At 48.3% G+C, this 14,853-nt stretch overlaps 1 protein-coding gene across 5 annotated transcripts in view; it reads left to right on the plus strand.

The window, feature by feature from the left end:
* The first annotated feature begins 3,422 nt into the window (after positions 1 to 3,422).
* The window catches only part of KCNJ5 (potassium inwardly rectifying channel subfamily J member 5), a 48,061-nt gene continuing 36,630 nt past the window's right edge, over positions 3,423 to 14,853 (plus strand). For 3 of the 5 annotated variants that reach the window (XM_062013975.1, XM_062013977.1, XM_062013980.1), the window contains exon 1: positions 3,616 to 3,829. The gene's annotated coding sequence lies outside the window, so the exon portion shown is untranslated. Of the gene's footprint in view, positions 3,561 to 3,615; positions 3,830 to 5,189; positions 5,232 to 14,853 lie in introns of those variants that run through there. The other 2 variants (XM_062013976.1, XM_062013979.1) reach the window with 2 other exon arrangements.

Raw genomic sequence — 14,853 nt, forward strand, 5'->3', positions numbered from 1 at the left:
TGGGTGTGAGGAGGCTGGAGCCAGGCTGTGCTCAGGGATGGCCAAGGACAGGACAAGGGGCAACAAGCTGGAACAGAAGAGGTTCCAAAGAGACACAAGGGGAAACTTGTTCCCTGTTGAGGTGAGGGAGCACTGGCAGGGGCTGCCCAGATGGGCTGTGGAGGCTCCTTCTCTGGAGACATCCCAACCCAGCTGGATGAGTCCCTGTGTGCCCTGCTCTAGGTGCTGCTGCTCTGGCAGGGGGCTGCACTGGATGAGCTTTGCAGCTCCCTCCCAACCCTTAACACTGTGATTCTACCTTTTCCCTGCTCTCCTGCATGCAGGTACCAACAATCACTATGGTTCCTGATTGCTACGTACCAGCTGGAGTTCCTCTGCTCACTCAGAAGTGCAATTGAGTGGTTTTCTTTGCTTTCACTTGCTTACAATTGTTTGGTTATGAGAAAAACGGTGAATGTGGGGGAATAATGACATGGGGCTTTAATTGTTCTTTGGGCAAGTCCCTTGTGCAATGCACATTAATCTGAGGGAAGTGGCTTTGATCTCAGCCACGTGCAGCACCTGAGGAGATCAGGGAGCGAAGCAAAGGGAAGGTGTTTAACATCTGATGGGGATCTGACAAGAACAAAGCTCTGTCTCCTGCTATTTCCCTGAAGTTCTGCTGTCTCTGGCTTCATTTCTTCCCTCACAGCAACGGATGCATGAGCAAAGTTAGCAGAACCAATTCATTGGGGGGGGGCAGAGATGGCACAAATGAAAAGCTGCCTGCTGAACCCACAGCTCTTGTTAGAAATACATCTCTGTTAGGGATTCAGATCAGGTTCTAAGCAGCTTAGGTGGAAGAAAGGGGGGGATACAGTTAAAGGATTATACTTTTTCTCAGCCCTGTTCAGATCTTTTCTAAACTCAGATCTCCCTCCAGTCCTTCCTGTGCTTTAATTCTGGTGGAACTCTCTCTGTACAGAGTATGTGAAGTGGCCAATTTCTAATGCCTTATGAAAACCCTTTCTATTTACACCAGAAAAGCAAACTCTAACACTTAGTCTCATGGTGTATTATCTGCTGACTGCTTTAGCACTGAGGCCTCCACTAGCTGCCCTGGGTAGAGCAGGGATGTGCCTGTTGTGATGGGAGCATTGTGTCTCCTTGTCTTGCTGCTTCCATCAGAATGATATCATCATCAAGGCCTCACATTAGCCCTCTGTTGAATCAGCTGTAAGCACAGCAAGATTATAAGCTCACCTAAAGCAGCCAGTTAGCCCTAGGGGTCTCTAAGAGGGATCTGAGAGCCACACCATCCTCCCTGCCCACTTTATCTATCTGATGGACATGTTAGCAAAAGGACCAGACCTGCTAGCCCTGGCAGGCTGACCCAAGCAAGCTTTTTTCCTGGACCTTGGCAATGTTGTCAGCAAGTATTTCTTTCTTAGAGCAGACCTGAGCTATGCCTCCAAAGCTCTCCAGTTCCATGTGGGAAATATTCTTCATCCCACACTAGTCTGGAAGTCTTGCCAACACTCCAGCCCAAGTGTCTACATTTTGCCAGCCTAAAGTCCAACTGATATTCCCAGTGGCTACAACCAAAAGATCTAATCCCCTGCCTTGCCCCTCTCTTGCCTGCCTGTGGGTTGTTCATAACATTCTCTGTGAATAGGAGAGCTCTTTGAGGATAGATGTCTTCCACCTTGGATTACTGTGAGCACACAGATTTAAGGGAGTGCCTGATGAAGAAGTCCTCCTAAGAACCTAACTTTCTTCTTTAGATGTGGGGAGGAGGGAGGTTTCATCCTTCTCTTGTAAACTGAGTGAAGCAGGATAGTCTCAGGCATCCCAACAGTGACACGAGGACATGTGCTATCCCCAAGGGAAGGAACCATGTATGCTCTAACATACAAGGGCTATATAGACTGTACAGGAGATGCTGGTTGGTTCAGAAACTAGATCAGCAAGACTGCTGTAAGACCTTACTAGCCTATAGCAAAGGGTTTCTTACCCTCTGCCTTCAAAGGAGATCCTCTCATTGTGTTCAAGAGCTACAGGACAAGGGGTAACTGGCACAAGCTGGAACACAGGAGGTTCCACTGGAACACAAGGAGAAACTCCTTTGGTGTTGAGGTGAGGGAGCCCAGGGAGGGTGTGGAGGCTCCTTCTCAAGGTTTCCAAACCCTGTGTCCTGTGTGTTCTGCTGCTGAGCAGCCCTTCCAGTCAGGTATCTAACTTGCACCAAGGAATGTTGCTCACACTCTGCCATGCAGGCTTGGTTGGAAGAGCTAGGCTGCAGTTTCCCCTCACCAAGCTGCCCTGAAGTCATTCATTCATGAGAAGACAAAGGCAAAGGAGAAGATGAACAAGCAGGCACTGTGGCAGTGGAGCCTTAAGTAAATCATGTTTTCTGGAAGCTAGGAGTGTTGGGGGCTCCTTGAAGGCTAAAACCCTTCAGGTGTAAGGATTCAAACCAACAAAGGCATTGCTGTCACCATCAGCAATTAACAGTATTGTAATTAGTGCTGCAGACAAAACTAATCCACACCTGCATCTACTGGGGGAGAAAGTCTAAAGACTCCAGCTGACTGGAGAGCAAATGAGGTGTCTCCTATGTGCAAAAGCCATGAAGGTTTTGGTCAACTTACAGAAGCAGCCTCTGTGTGCCCCAGAGGCAAGGGGCCAGCCCTGGCCCACAGTCACTCTTTTTCTGCCACTTACTAGAATCATGGCACTTGTAAAATAGCTCTGTCTAGACAAAAACATTTGCCAGCACTCTCCTTGCAATGGCCACTGCATAGGTGCTAAAGAAAACCTCATTATTTGGTGTGTTTCTTGTGCAGTGCCAGACTAATCCCACGACTAGACTGTGTCTCCTGTGGCACCTTCTACTGTGACAGAGAATTCCTGGGCAGCGAGATGATCAGCTTCAGCCTGGGGGGATGTCATGAGAGATGCAGTTGTGCTGGGTATCCTGCCTCTGGAGAGCAGAGAAATGGGGGCTTGTGCTGCCTTTCACAGCAGGATTTCCCACTGGAGCTATTTCTATTTTCAGACAATTAGGTTTCCACTGGAAAGCATTAAATTTTCAATAGGAAGTGGCTCTCTGGGAGAAATTATTTCTCAAGCAGATGATGCCTTTGGGGATTCTTTTCTTCCCTTTGGCTGAAAAAAAAGAACCCACCAAACCCCCAAATAATTCTCATTGTGTGTGATGTGTTGCTGTGGTTGCAAGAGAAAAACAAGTAGGGATTTAAGTCACCAACAGTCAGCTTTGTATCCTACTTTAAGGGAATTACGTCTGATTTACTGAGAAGTCCTGAAAGTTCTTTGTGTTGAGGGTTTCTGAAGGAGAAAGGTGGGTCCTGCCTGGTTACTCTTCCTCTCTGTTGCCAGAAAAAGGCATTGCACTCTAAATGCATGAGGAGGGCAGACTGTGATAAGGTCTCACGTGTATGAGTGAGAGCAGCAGCTATGTGGTGAGCCAAGAGCCACGTTGCAGTGAGAGGTGGGCTGGGGAGGCACTGCTGCATAAACACCACCCATGGAAAAGTCACAGGGACAATGCAAAGAGTCATGTGAGCCAGTTCTGCACGTTCCCTCATTCTTGTTGTTCCCTTGCTGAAGTATTTAAGGGGTTGAATCATTAACTTGCAATTTGTTTTACAGGTTGGCAATGTCAAGTCTCAGTCACCAGCGTGGGACAGCAAAAGGACTTTCTGCAGAACCTGACAGGCAGCTGCCTCAGGCATCAGAGACACATCTAGAAGACAGCCATTAACCTAAAGTAAAGCTGCTTTTGAACACCCCTGACAGTTCTGACCCTGCTTCAGCATCTAATCTCAAGGTATCTCAGCTTTCCTTTGTCATATTCAAACTTCCCGCTCATGTACACGCTTTCTTTCCAAAGTGTCAGGAAATTGAAACTCAGAGTGGCTTTGGAGCACCCCAAAAAGGATCCAGTGCTGGGTGCAGGGCAGATTGCTGACAGCAAACACTCAGCACTGTTGCAGCAGCTTTCAGTGTGGTTGGAAACAGAAAGATTCCTGCTTATTCAATGCACAAGGAAAGCCTGGAGTTGCTTTTCTGTACTCTGCTACAGAAACAAAAGCAAGCAAGTGAATGTTGCTGTGATATAGAGTCTCCTGGCAGTAGTTCACAGAGAACAACCAATTCCAGCTCTACCAGAGGCACAGTGAAAGAATACTCAGAACAGACTCCAGCAGCCTTGCCTCACACATTTCATGTGCAATCAGCCTCAGAGACAGAGTTTGTTGTACTGTTTGTCACATCTGTGTTACTCCCTCGCTGTGTGAAAGGCAAATGTGCACCTAACCTGGATGATACTGCAGTGGGAAGAGCTCCTTTCAGTTCTGCCACTGTGGCTTTATGATGTAGCTTGTTGGTGCTCCAAAAAGATCCCTGTAACTCATGGTATGAGTTACACACCGTGGTATCATTGCTCTGCTGCAATCTTTCACCCAGGGTGAATGGTGTAGTGAGGTGTTGATCCTAGCCAGCAGTTTGGGAATACAGAGTGCTGTCCTTACCATTAGTTAGGCTGTAATTCCAAAGCCCCATTCTTCTGTGGGTTAGCAAGGTGACTTTGATTTCTAAGGTGGCATAAGACCACTATGCTGTGCTGGTTTGTTGCCATAGGGCTATCACCTTGGTCTCTAAGCTACATTCAAATCCCTGCTTTGCCAGGTTCCCTCTAGGAAACCCTAGCCCTGAGCATTTCTCTTGTGAGAGAGAAGAGTTTCTACCTGCTGATGGGAGACATGGTAGCTGTGTTCTGCAGCAGCAGCCTGCAGCTTCACCTGAATTGGTTAAGGACGTGAAGAAGAGGAAGGAAAGTTTCCTTGGTCTGGAAACAGGCAGTTGTTGAGCCCTAGTCCTGACTCTGTGGTCTCAGGCTGTTTCCATTGCTTTCTAGCTCATGTTCCCTGTCTGTAAAGGAAATAAGAATCATTCCACAACTTCACATGCAGCTGTTGAAGGTATTTTACTGCTGAGAATGGCTTTTTCAGGCTGTAGAGTGTCATTTCATTACAAAGCAACTTTTGGGCTTCCCTGCCCAAGTAACATGTTGCTTCAGTGGTAGCTGAAATGCTCCCTGAACACAGCTGTCACTTGTAAAGTACTTTGAGATCTTACAGGAGCAATGGTGTGCTATAAATACAAATTATTGCTATTTTTTTCCACACAGAAGGCAGTTCCTGCATAGTTTATTCTACTGCTTTCCTAAGGTAAGCAAAGAACAAAGTGAGGATTGCTTTCTCTCGAGATGAAAGCATGTGTACACATGGAGCTCTCCCTTGGATAGTTTCTATCACTGAACTGTATGTAAAGTACTTTTCCATCTTTGCATATCTCAGCTGCCAGAGATGAAAGGCACATTACACTGCAGCACAAGTTCTGTGCTGCTCGTTAGCACTTCTCATCCCTCTTCCTTTAATAGCTAGTACTCAGAAGTGAACCCCAGATCTGTAGTTTATAGAGGTCTTTGCTAATATGGAATCATAGAAATGGTTGGGAAAAGCCTTGAAGCTGCTGCAGTCCCAGCCCTGCCCTCACCCTGCCCAGCTCTGCCCCACGGCCTCAGCACCTCAGCCCCACGTCTTTGGGATCCCTCCAGGGCTGGGCACTGCCCCAGCTCCCTGGGCAGCCTGGCACAGGGCTGACACCCCTCTCAGGGAAACAGTTCTGCCTCAGCTCCAGCCTCAACCTCCCCTGGGGCAACTTGAGGCCTTTTTCTCTCGCCCTGTGGCTTGTGACCTGGGAGCAAAGATGGCCGCCCCTCCTCCCCTCAGCCTCCTGTCAGGGAGCTGCAGAGAGTGCTGCTGGCTGCCCTCAGCCTCCTCTTCTCCAGGCTCAACACCCCGATTCCCTCAGCCCCTCCCCAGCCCCTTGTGCTCCAGCCCCTTCCCCAGCTCAGTGCCCGGCTCTGGCCACGCTGCAGCCCCTCAGTGTCCCTGTGGCAGTGAGTGAGGGGCCCAGCACTGACACAGCCCTGGAGCTGCAGCCTCCCCAGGGCCCAGCACAGGGGACAATCCCTGCCCTGCTCCTGCTGCCACCCCACTGCTGAGCCCAGCCAGGGTGCCCTTGGCCTTCTTGCCCCCCTGGGCACGCTGCTGGCTCCTGTTCAGCTGCTGGCACCAGCCCCCCCAGGCCCTTTCCCTGCAGCAGTTTCCAGCCCCTCTGCCCCAGCCTGTGGCTGTGCCTGGGCTTGGGGAGGCCCAAGGGCAGGACCCAGCCCTTGGCCTTGTCCAGCCTCATCCCATTGCCCTCAGCCCATGGCTCCAGCCTGCCCAGGGCCCTCTGCATCTCTTCCTGCCCTCACACAGACCCCTGCACTCACCCAACTTGGTGCCATCACCAAACTGACTTGAGAGTGCCCTCGATCCCCTCACCCAGCTCATTGCTAAAGATGTTAAACAGAACAACCTCCAGCACCGAGCCCTGGCTTCTTTTGCTGTTTTTCTGTCTGTTGCCTACTTCTGCTGGTTGCTTTGCATTTGGATGATCCTTGTTTATTGAATTTCTGTGCTGAGGATCATTGTTTCTCTAATGAGCATGAATGGACCTTCTCCTTCACCAGCATGTCATTAGGTTCCCCTGGATGACCATGTTCTATCTGTCATTCAGGAGTTTGCCAGCAGAAGTGTTGAAAGGAGTATCCTATTGCTCCAGACTTGCTCTCTGTTAATAGGCATTTTAGACTTCATTTTCCTGAACTTACACTTCACCTCAGGAGACCAAAGTACCACCCTGATGGCTGTAATCAAGGCAGATGGGTAGCTGGTAGCACAGGGAATGGGTGGAAGAATGGAACTTCTTAACTCTTACTGTACATCTAAAAAGCAGAGAAGCCAGTGATGAAACCATAGATTTGTTCCAATTCCAAATGGCTCCTTTTCAGACTAATTCCTGCTTTCAGAGGTATGCACAGTGCCCTGTATTGGGGAACACTACTTGCAGATGTAAAGGCAGGAAAGATCTGCTTACCCTGGGGTATGCAGTCTTTCACCAGCAGAGCTTTTTCCATTCCAACTCTTCTGTTACTTTTGCCTTTCCTAATTATTTAAAGAAGCAGAATTGACTTGCAAGCCATTCTTGGCTTTCAGTATGCACTGAGTGAATTATTGACCCATCACATGGGTCAGTGATGTGAAGAGATGTATGAATAAACTGGGTGCAAAAGAGCTACTTTGCATTCTTAATAGCAAATGTAAGCCATTAATAACTTTGCTGCTTGATGCACTCAGAAGCCTGCACAATTTTAGTTTGACATGCACATGGCTGAGTTCATCCTGAGTGTAATTTGAAATTCATTGGGCATGGACTTCATCTCCTTCTGCTACTTTAAAAAAATCTCTCCTGTGTGGAGATGTGAGATGCTAATTCCAGAGTTTATGGCTGACTTGAGATGTTGCATTTCAAAGCCTCAAATCCAATTAAATCAACTTATTACCGAGGTCAGAGACCAGTATTCAGCACATTCTTTTCCTTGCTGTTTCACAGCAAATTTAGTGAGCATCTTGTATCTCAACTCATAAACAAACTAATCTGCCCTAATAAGAACTTTGCTGGCTGCAAGGCCTAGGAAGCATAGTCAAGTGATGAAGCATTCCCTAGAGAGTCCAAATATCTGAGCTCAGTTCCTGGCTTGTCACATTTTTGGGGGGCACTATGGGATTAAGTGTTCTCCTCTTTGTGTCTAATCAGAAGAAGTGAAGCTGAGGTGTTGTGTGGATACATTCAGTGATTGCAGAAGGCTTTCTGAGACCTCTTGGATGAGTGTTGCTGTGGACTGGCAGCACAGCATCAGCTTGCTGTAGTCACAACTGTAATGGAGCTCAGCTTTTGGGAGGATCTAAATGAGGGATGCCCAGTTTGCTGTCTTGTCCAACACTTGGTTTGTTATCTAAGAAGGAAGAAAAACTCCTTGGTGAAACAGGGGAATGTACTATGGCTTTTTGAGATGGACAAAGAGGTTGTGGAATCTCCTTCCTTGGAGGTCTTCAAGACCCACCTGGACATGTTCCTATGCAGGTTCACCTATGATCTAGGTGAAGCTGCTTCTGCAGGGGGGTTGGACTGGATGAGCTCTAAAGGTCCCTCCCAACCCCCACCATTCTATGATTCTATGAAATATTAAGGTGATTTGCAGATACTTCTGCAAATGAAAGTCTGAAGTTTAAGACGTGACTGTGCAAGCCTTTGTGTTTAAATTACACTATCACTAAGTGCCCCATGGCTCTCTCTGCCTCTTATTGTTCAGCATCTAATGTGTTTCCTGCAGGAGGTCCTTCCATTTCAGACAAAACCAGACAGAAAAGAAGTAAAAGAGAGTGTTGGATTCTTAGATACCCTTTACAAACAACCCACTGTCTCATTTCCAGTGGAAAATGTAGTTTAATCTGCACAGGCATCTTACTTCTTTCCCATTCATTTAGGAGCTTAAATCTCATTGGAATTTTTCTACAGTGTCGATTCATTTCACCAACTTGAGGGAACTTTGTGCAGTGCCCACAAACTGAGGTGAATTGCTTCCATCTCATTACTCCTCTCAAACTTTAGCTGTGTCTTCAGCTACACAAGTAGCTCTTAAGTGCCAAGGCTCCTGTTTGTGCTTCTCTTAAATGCCTTAGTTGAACCTGGGACTAAATTATTCCTAAAAGTAACCTCCAGATACTAACAAGGCTTTTAAAAGTCTTGTATCAGTGCATGTAGAATTCAATTATGTAGCAGGCCTCAGGATGTCATATGGGATTTCCAGAGTCCTAGTAAAGTGCTGTGAACTCCATGAAGGTTTTACTCTACCCATCAATGTTAGAAAAGCCCAGGCAGCTAATTTGGGAGAGACACTAGAGTGTCTGGAGAAAGCTGTTCCTTGCAGCATCTCCTCTCACCTACCCACCACCACCTTGTGTGAGCAACCTGAGTGACAGGGTTAGACATAACCTCCAGCTTTCCAAAGATGAATAAAGGAAGAGAGATCAGCTTCCTTGTTTTGTGTCTTGATATCAGTAAACATTCACACACAGGGTGGCCTTTCACATCACAGCAGCTGTATATCTGATGCAACTGTCATAACTGCAGTCAGAACAAGGCTTCACACAATATCTTGCTGTGTTTGTTACCAGTTCTGTGGTTATTCTCTGCATGTTTTTCCCCCTATAGCACAGAAGGCAGGTTGAGAGAGGTTTATCAAAGCAGGAGCCAACTCAGATTTGCATTTATGGTGGAACACAGCAGAGAAACCAGGCTCACATGTCAAAACCTTGCGTGGGGAAAGCCAGAAAGGGATAAAAACCATCTTACCTCTGCGAGCACTCGGCAAACTCATCAGCCCCTCACAGCCCTGACTGTGGTCTGAGTTACCTGCTCTGCAGAAAAGATCTGTGAGGATATTCAGCTCAAAAAAGAAAACCCCCCTCTGAACCTTAACTGTAAAGCTCCTTTTCTGCTGTGTGAAGGCTGAGCTACAGTCCTGTTTCACAGACAAGGAGCAGAGCCTCAGGGTATACAGTGCCAGGATGTCTTTTGGTGGGTTGTGCTGCTGAGGGGATGAATAGTCAACTGGTTGTTCTGAGGCAACTTGGGTTAGAAGGTAAATCTAACATTCCTCAAGCTTCCCTCATTCCCACTGTAGTCTTAGAAACTTAAGGATGCATCCTTAGTTATGAAGCCCTTTAAGATTCTGTTAAAGATGATGATGGTTGAAACACTTTCAGAGCTTTCAGAGTAGAGGCTACTCTGAACTCCATGGCTGAAAAGGGCTTTCACCATGACTGCCCTCCCTTTAGGAACCACCCTGTTACCCCAGAGTATCACTGCTTACCAGCTAGAGGAGTGAGTCCACACAACTTCTGCCAAGAAACGTGACTTCCCAGAGCAGCTCTGTTACATTTCTCCTCAAACAGTCAAGGGCAAACAACAGATCTGGATGGAGCTGGAAACCAGCAAGAAATTCAGGGAAAGGAAATGAGGCATGAGAGCCTCTTTTTCCACCACCTATCTTACCACCTCCCAGCCCCCCTCTCCTTCCCACCCAAACATAAATCCATGATTAAGATTTAGTGCCCTTTGCCCTCATCCTTCCCCACTCCACACATTGCTCCTGTTAAATAGGGCTGTGTTTCCAAGTCCTTGTGCACTCCCCTCCAGCCACTTGCTGTCTGCTTTCCTAGCCCAGGCTTCCAGTGCCCTCAGCTCACCCATCTCCAGTGTACCCCTCCTCACCCATGTGCTTGGTGTCTTGTTCATCTCTCCTGACCTCAACCTGGCTTCAAGACATGCTCTGTCCTTGACACTGCCCAGCATGAGCTGACTGCTTTCTGTAAGGCACAGACCACTGCTGAGAGGTCTCTGCTGTGATTAATTTAGCCAAAGGATCAGTCCCTGGGACTTGGTGTAGCTGCATTAAAACCAAGTTGGTCAGTCACTGTAAGTGTGTGTCTAACCCTTGGTAACAGTTATGCTACAACCTGTTGGGCTTTTTAAGCATCATTTAAGAAAACAGTGTCCAAAGAAGGACAATGGAGCTGGGGAAGGGGCTGGAGCACAAAGTGTGATGAGGAGGGGCTGAGAGAACTGGGGAGGTGCAGTCTGGAGAAGAGGAGGCTGAGGGGAGACAGCATCATTCTCTCTAACTCCCTGACAGGAGGCTGTGGAGAGGTAGGGGTTGGTCTCTTCTCCAAAGTAACAAGAGATAAGACAAGAGGTTGTGCCAGAGGGGTGTCACCCCTGTGCCAGGCTGCCCAGGGAGCTGGGGGAGTCCCTAGCCCTGGAGGGATCCCAAAGCCATGGGGCTGAGGTGCTGAGGGCCATGGGGTAGTGCTGGGTGAGGTGAATGGTCCAACTCTTCTCTTTAAAGGTCTTTTCCAACCAAAATGATTCCAGTGGCACTTACTAGATAAGCACCTATGCAAAAAGGCTGTAGTATGTATAAGAAACAGAGGCAGTTGGTACAGAAGGGGCATCTCTTCCTTCCTGACCATTCCAACTATTCCTCTCATCATTTGATTCCAGAATGGAGATTTTTTTCCCCCTTTTTGTGCAGCAAAGTTGCACCAAGCAGAAAATTGGTTTGTTTAAGAAAGAACTCTTATGGTGTCTCTCATCAAATGCTCTCAGAGAACACTACTAATAATTCATTAAAGGGGCACTGTCAGCTGGAACACTTTTAATTACCATTTTCTGACGAGTCAACCCTTAAGTGCCATGCCCTGGTTTTTAAACTCATCACTGACACATACACAGAGCTTTCTCTGTCCCCCCCCCACCCCTTCCTGATGTTTCTATGGGTTGGGAAGAGCAACTGACTGGGAGATGAAAGGAGTGAACCGTGCATGACATGTTGCCATGCCTCAAAAATGGGATCACAGAAGGTCATTGAAGGGTGGTTCTTTGTTTCTAAATGGTAGTTTTGAGGAACTCCTTGCTCTGAGGGTCTCAGTGCACCTGGATGTAGGGAACTTCTGCTCTCTGCATGTTATTTCCCTGAGAACTGAAGGTATAGCTGTGAAAACTGTCCAGGTACACATGCTTAGCCTTTCAGGAGCTCTGAGGTGACATTCAAACCCCAGCTGGATGAGATCCTGTGTGCCCTGCTCTAGGTGGTCCTGCTCTGGCAGGGGGGCTGCACTGGATGAGCTTTCAAGGTCCCTCCCAACCCTTGAGATTGTGTGAGAGGCTGGTTGGTACTCATACCACCCCATGTACCACTTTATCCCACCCTAGTTTGTTTGCACAGCTGTGCTTTAGGGTCCTTCCAGCCCCCTTTGGCACTGTCAGAAACAGCACTCAATATTCCCAGAGAAAAGGAATGCCTGAGCTGCCATCCTCTGCATTCTGTATCACAGATGACCACAGAGGTTTTCTTTGGCAGTGGTTTAAGCCTTGTTAGCTTGGTTCGTGGGAGCAGAAGCTGAAGCACAGAACTACCAAGAGGGTTGCTCAAGGAAAGGTAAAGCCAGTGAGATGACTAGAATCCAAACAAAAAGGATTCTTTGGTTTCCCCTGCTGCAGTTATTAGGTGGCAGCTTTGTGCAAGCAAACAGAAGGGACAGCATATGGATTTTCTCAGTCAGCTATGAAGAAAACAGAGTGGTGCTGAGCCTCTTACCTGTGTCTTCAGCAACAAAGGTGGCTGCAGAAGGGAGGTGAGAGAGAAAAAGCTGCCTGGTTCCTTGTGTCCCCCACACCATGCAGTTTCCACAGTACTTTGGTCCAACAGCTCCTGTACCAAAAGAACAGAGCCCAAGGCCCTCTTTGGCTTTTATGTGTGGCTGTGTCAGCTCAGACTGGCTGCCAGCTCATCTATATGCAGTGGCTCATTAGTACCACAGCTTGGTTTATACATTGTGTGGGAAAGGCAGAGGAATGGTTGCTGGATGGAGAAAAACACAGGCAAAGTGTTGAGCTGCTGAAGTTGGGGAAGGCAGTGCAGTATCACCTGCAGAAGCTGCCATTCCTGTCTCCAACAACTGAGTCTCTTGTCCCATCCCACCCATACAAAGACACCACAAGTGTTTGGACTCCTGGTGAGGACCAGGTCTTTTCTTTGCATAGGGAGAGCTGCCTCTCTATACCTCCCATGTTCTCCAGAGCCCTTTGCAGTTTGATTCCTTTGCTCTGTGGTATGTAAACCAGCTGTGCCCTTGCCCAAACTACTGCTTAGACTTTCCTGCTTAGATTTCAAGGCTGAAACCTAGAGTCTGCCTCAACTCCTTCCCAAGGGCTGACTGCAGGAGGTCACTCGCTGCCCTAAAGCTGCTGTGACTCTCTCCACACTCCTGTGCTCTTCAGCTGAGAGAAATGAGCATCTCTTTTATTTCTCAGTCCTCTAGTAGAGTGCCTCTGCATCATGTTAATAAGGGAGTGAGTGACACAAGCCTGGAATCATCTCACCTATAGGCACACACAAATTAGTGTCTGATAAAGCTAATCCTTCTGGTTCCCTCTCACCACATTTCTTCTCACTCTCAGATAGGCAGCCAAACATGCATGGCCTTTGCCTTGTAGAGGTGCCTATCCTTCTCCACCAGTACAGAGAGGACTTAGGTGGTTGGAACAGTTCATGTGGCAATTTTTGTTTCATTTATAGTTTGGGGAATATATCACAGAATCACAGCATTGTGGGGGTTGGAAGGGACCTTTAGAGCTCATCCAGTCCAAACCCCCTGCAGAAGCAGCTCCCACCTAGATCAGGTCACACAGGAACGTGTCCAGGTGGGTCTTGAAGCCCTCCAAGGAAGGAGCCTCCACACCCTCCCTGGGCAGCCTGGGCCAGGGCTCCCTCACTCAAACACTCAAACAGCTTCTCCTTATGTTTCAATGGAACTGTTTGTGTTCCAGCCTCATCCCATCAGCCCTTGTCCTGTCACTGGAGACAATAGAAAATAGTGTCACCCCATCCTCTTGATACCCACCCTTTAAATACTTGTAGATCTTAATGAGGTTCCTTCTCCAGCCTGACCAGCCCCAGGTCCCGCAGCCTTTCCTCACAAGGAAGATGCTCCAGTGCCCTGAGCATCTTGGCAGCCCTGCACTGGCCTCTCTGCAGCACTTCCCTGTCCCTCTGCAGCTGGGGAGCCCACAACTGGCCACAGGACTCCAGCTGAGGCCTCAGCAGCTGTGGCAGAGCAGAGCAAAGGGGAGCAGAAGCTCCCTGGCCCTGCTGCCCACACTCTGCTGGATGCCCCCAGGCTGCCGTTGGCTTCTTGCCCACGAGCCCACGTTGCTGCTCAGGGGCAGTTTCTTCTCAGCCAGCACTGCCAGGTCCCTCTCCTGGAGCTGCTCTCCAGCAGGTCACCCCCAGCCTGTGCTGGCCCAGGGGGTTGTTCCTCCCCAGCTGCAGGACTCTGCCCTTGCCCTGGTTGAACCTCAGCAGCTCCCTCTGTGCCCAGCTCTCAGCCTGCCCAGCTCTCACTGCCTGGCAGCTCAGCCTCTGGGCAATCAGCCAGTGCTCCCAGTTTGGTGCCAGCAGGGAACTTGCTGAGGGTCCCTCTGTCCCATCATCCAGTTGTTTGAGTTCTACCCTCAACCTCAAAACCCTCAGCCTGGAAGCTCATCTTTCCCTGGTTATACAGCAAGAAGAACCCATTTCTTCTACCCACCTACCCAGGGACAAGCAGAGGATGTCCTGCAGGCAGGATCCTCTGAGTCTTGCAGGAGGCTGGGAACAACATTTGTGTGTTAAAAAGAAGTTCTTTAATGCTCAGTCAGAGCCAGATCTGTTCAGAGAGTTGAAACCAACAGGAGCTTTGTGACTCAGTGACGAAAGCCTTTGCCCCAGAGTGTTCTCAAGACAAAAGGCAGTGAGAGAAGGAATTAAGCCCTATTAGCCATCCCATTGTTTTCATAGCACATTTGATAGTACCAATGTATGTTAATCCATCTGTGACACCTCCTGATATCCCTGTGGGGCAGGTATGCTGTCAGGGATACCCACACACACAGGCTTTTACAGCACCAGGAGCTCAGGATGGAGTTGCTCCAGATACATTTCCCAGGAGCTAATTGCTGTGGCATACTCTGAAGCACACGTAGGAATCCCATCCTTATCACCCATTGGCACTTCATGAGGGCACAAAAATCATTTCCTTGCATCACACAACACCCTGTAGATTGTTTAACATGCTTTTTCAAAGGAGCAAGCTAGTTCTCCTGCAATGAAACTCAATGGGATTTTCTCCCCACCAGCTTCAAAGAGCAGAACTGAGCCCTTAAAGGGATTTACTGTTAAATATTATCCTCCAAACTGAAAAATGGGCTTTCTTCCTTTTTTTTCCCCCTCTAAGACATGTCAAAAGGATGTTATTAAAAACAGAATAGCTTTCCACAGCTTCCAGAAAGTCCCCA

Source organism: Colius striatus, chromosome 23 (assembly GCF_028858725.1).
Source record: "Colius striatus isolate bColStr4 chromosome 23, bColStr4.1.hap1, whole genome shotgun sequence".
NCBI classification, from domain to species: domain Eukaryota; kingdom Metazoa; phylum Chordata; class Aves; order Coliiformes; family Coliidae; genus Colius; species Colius striatus.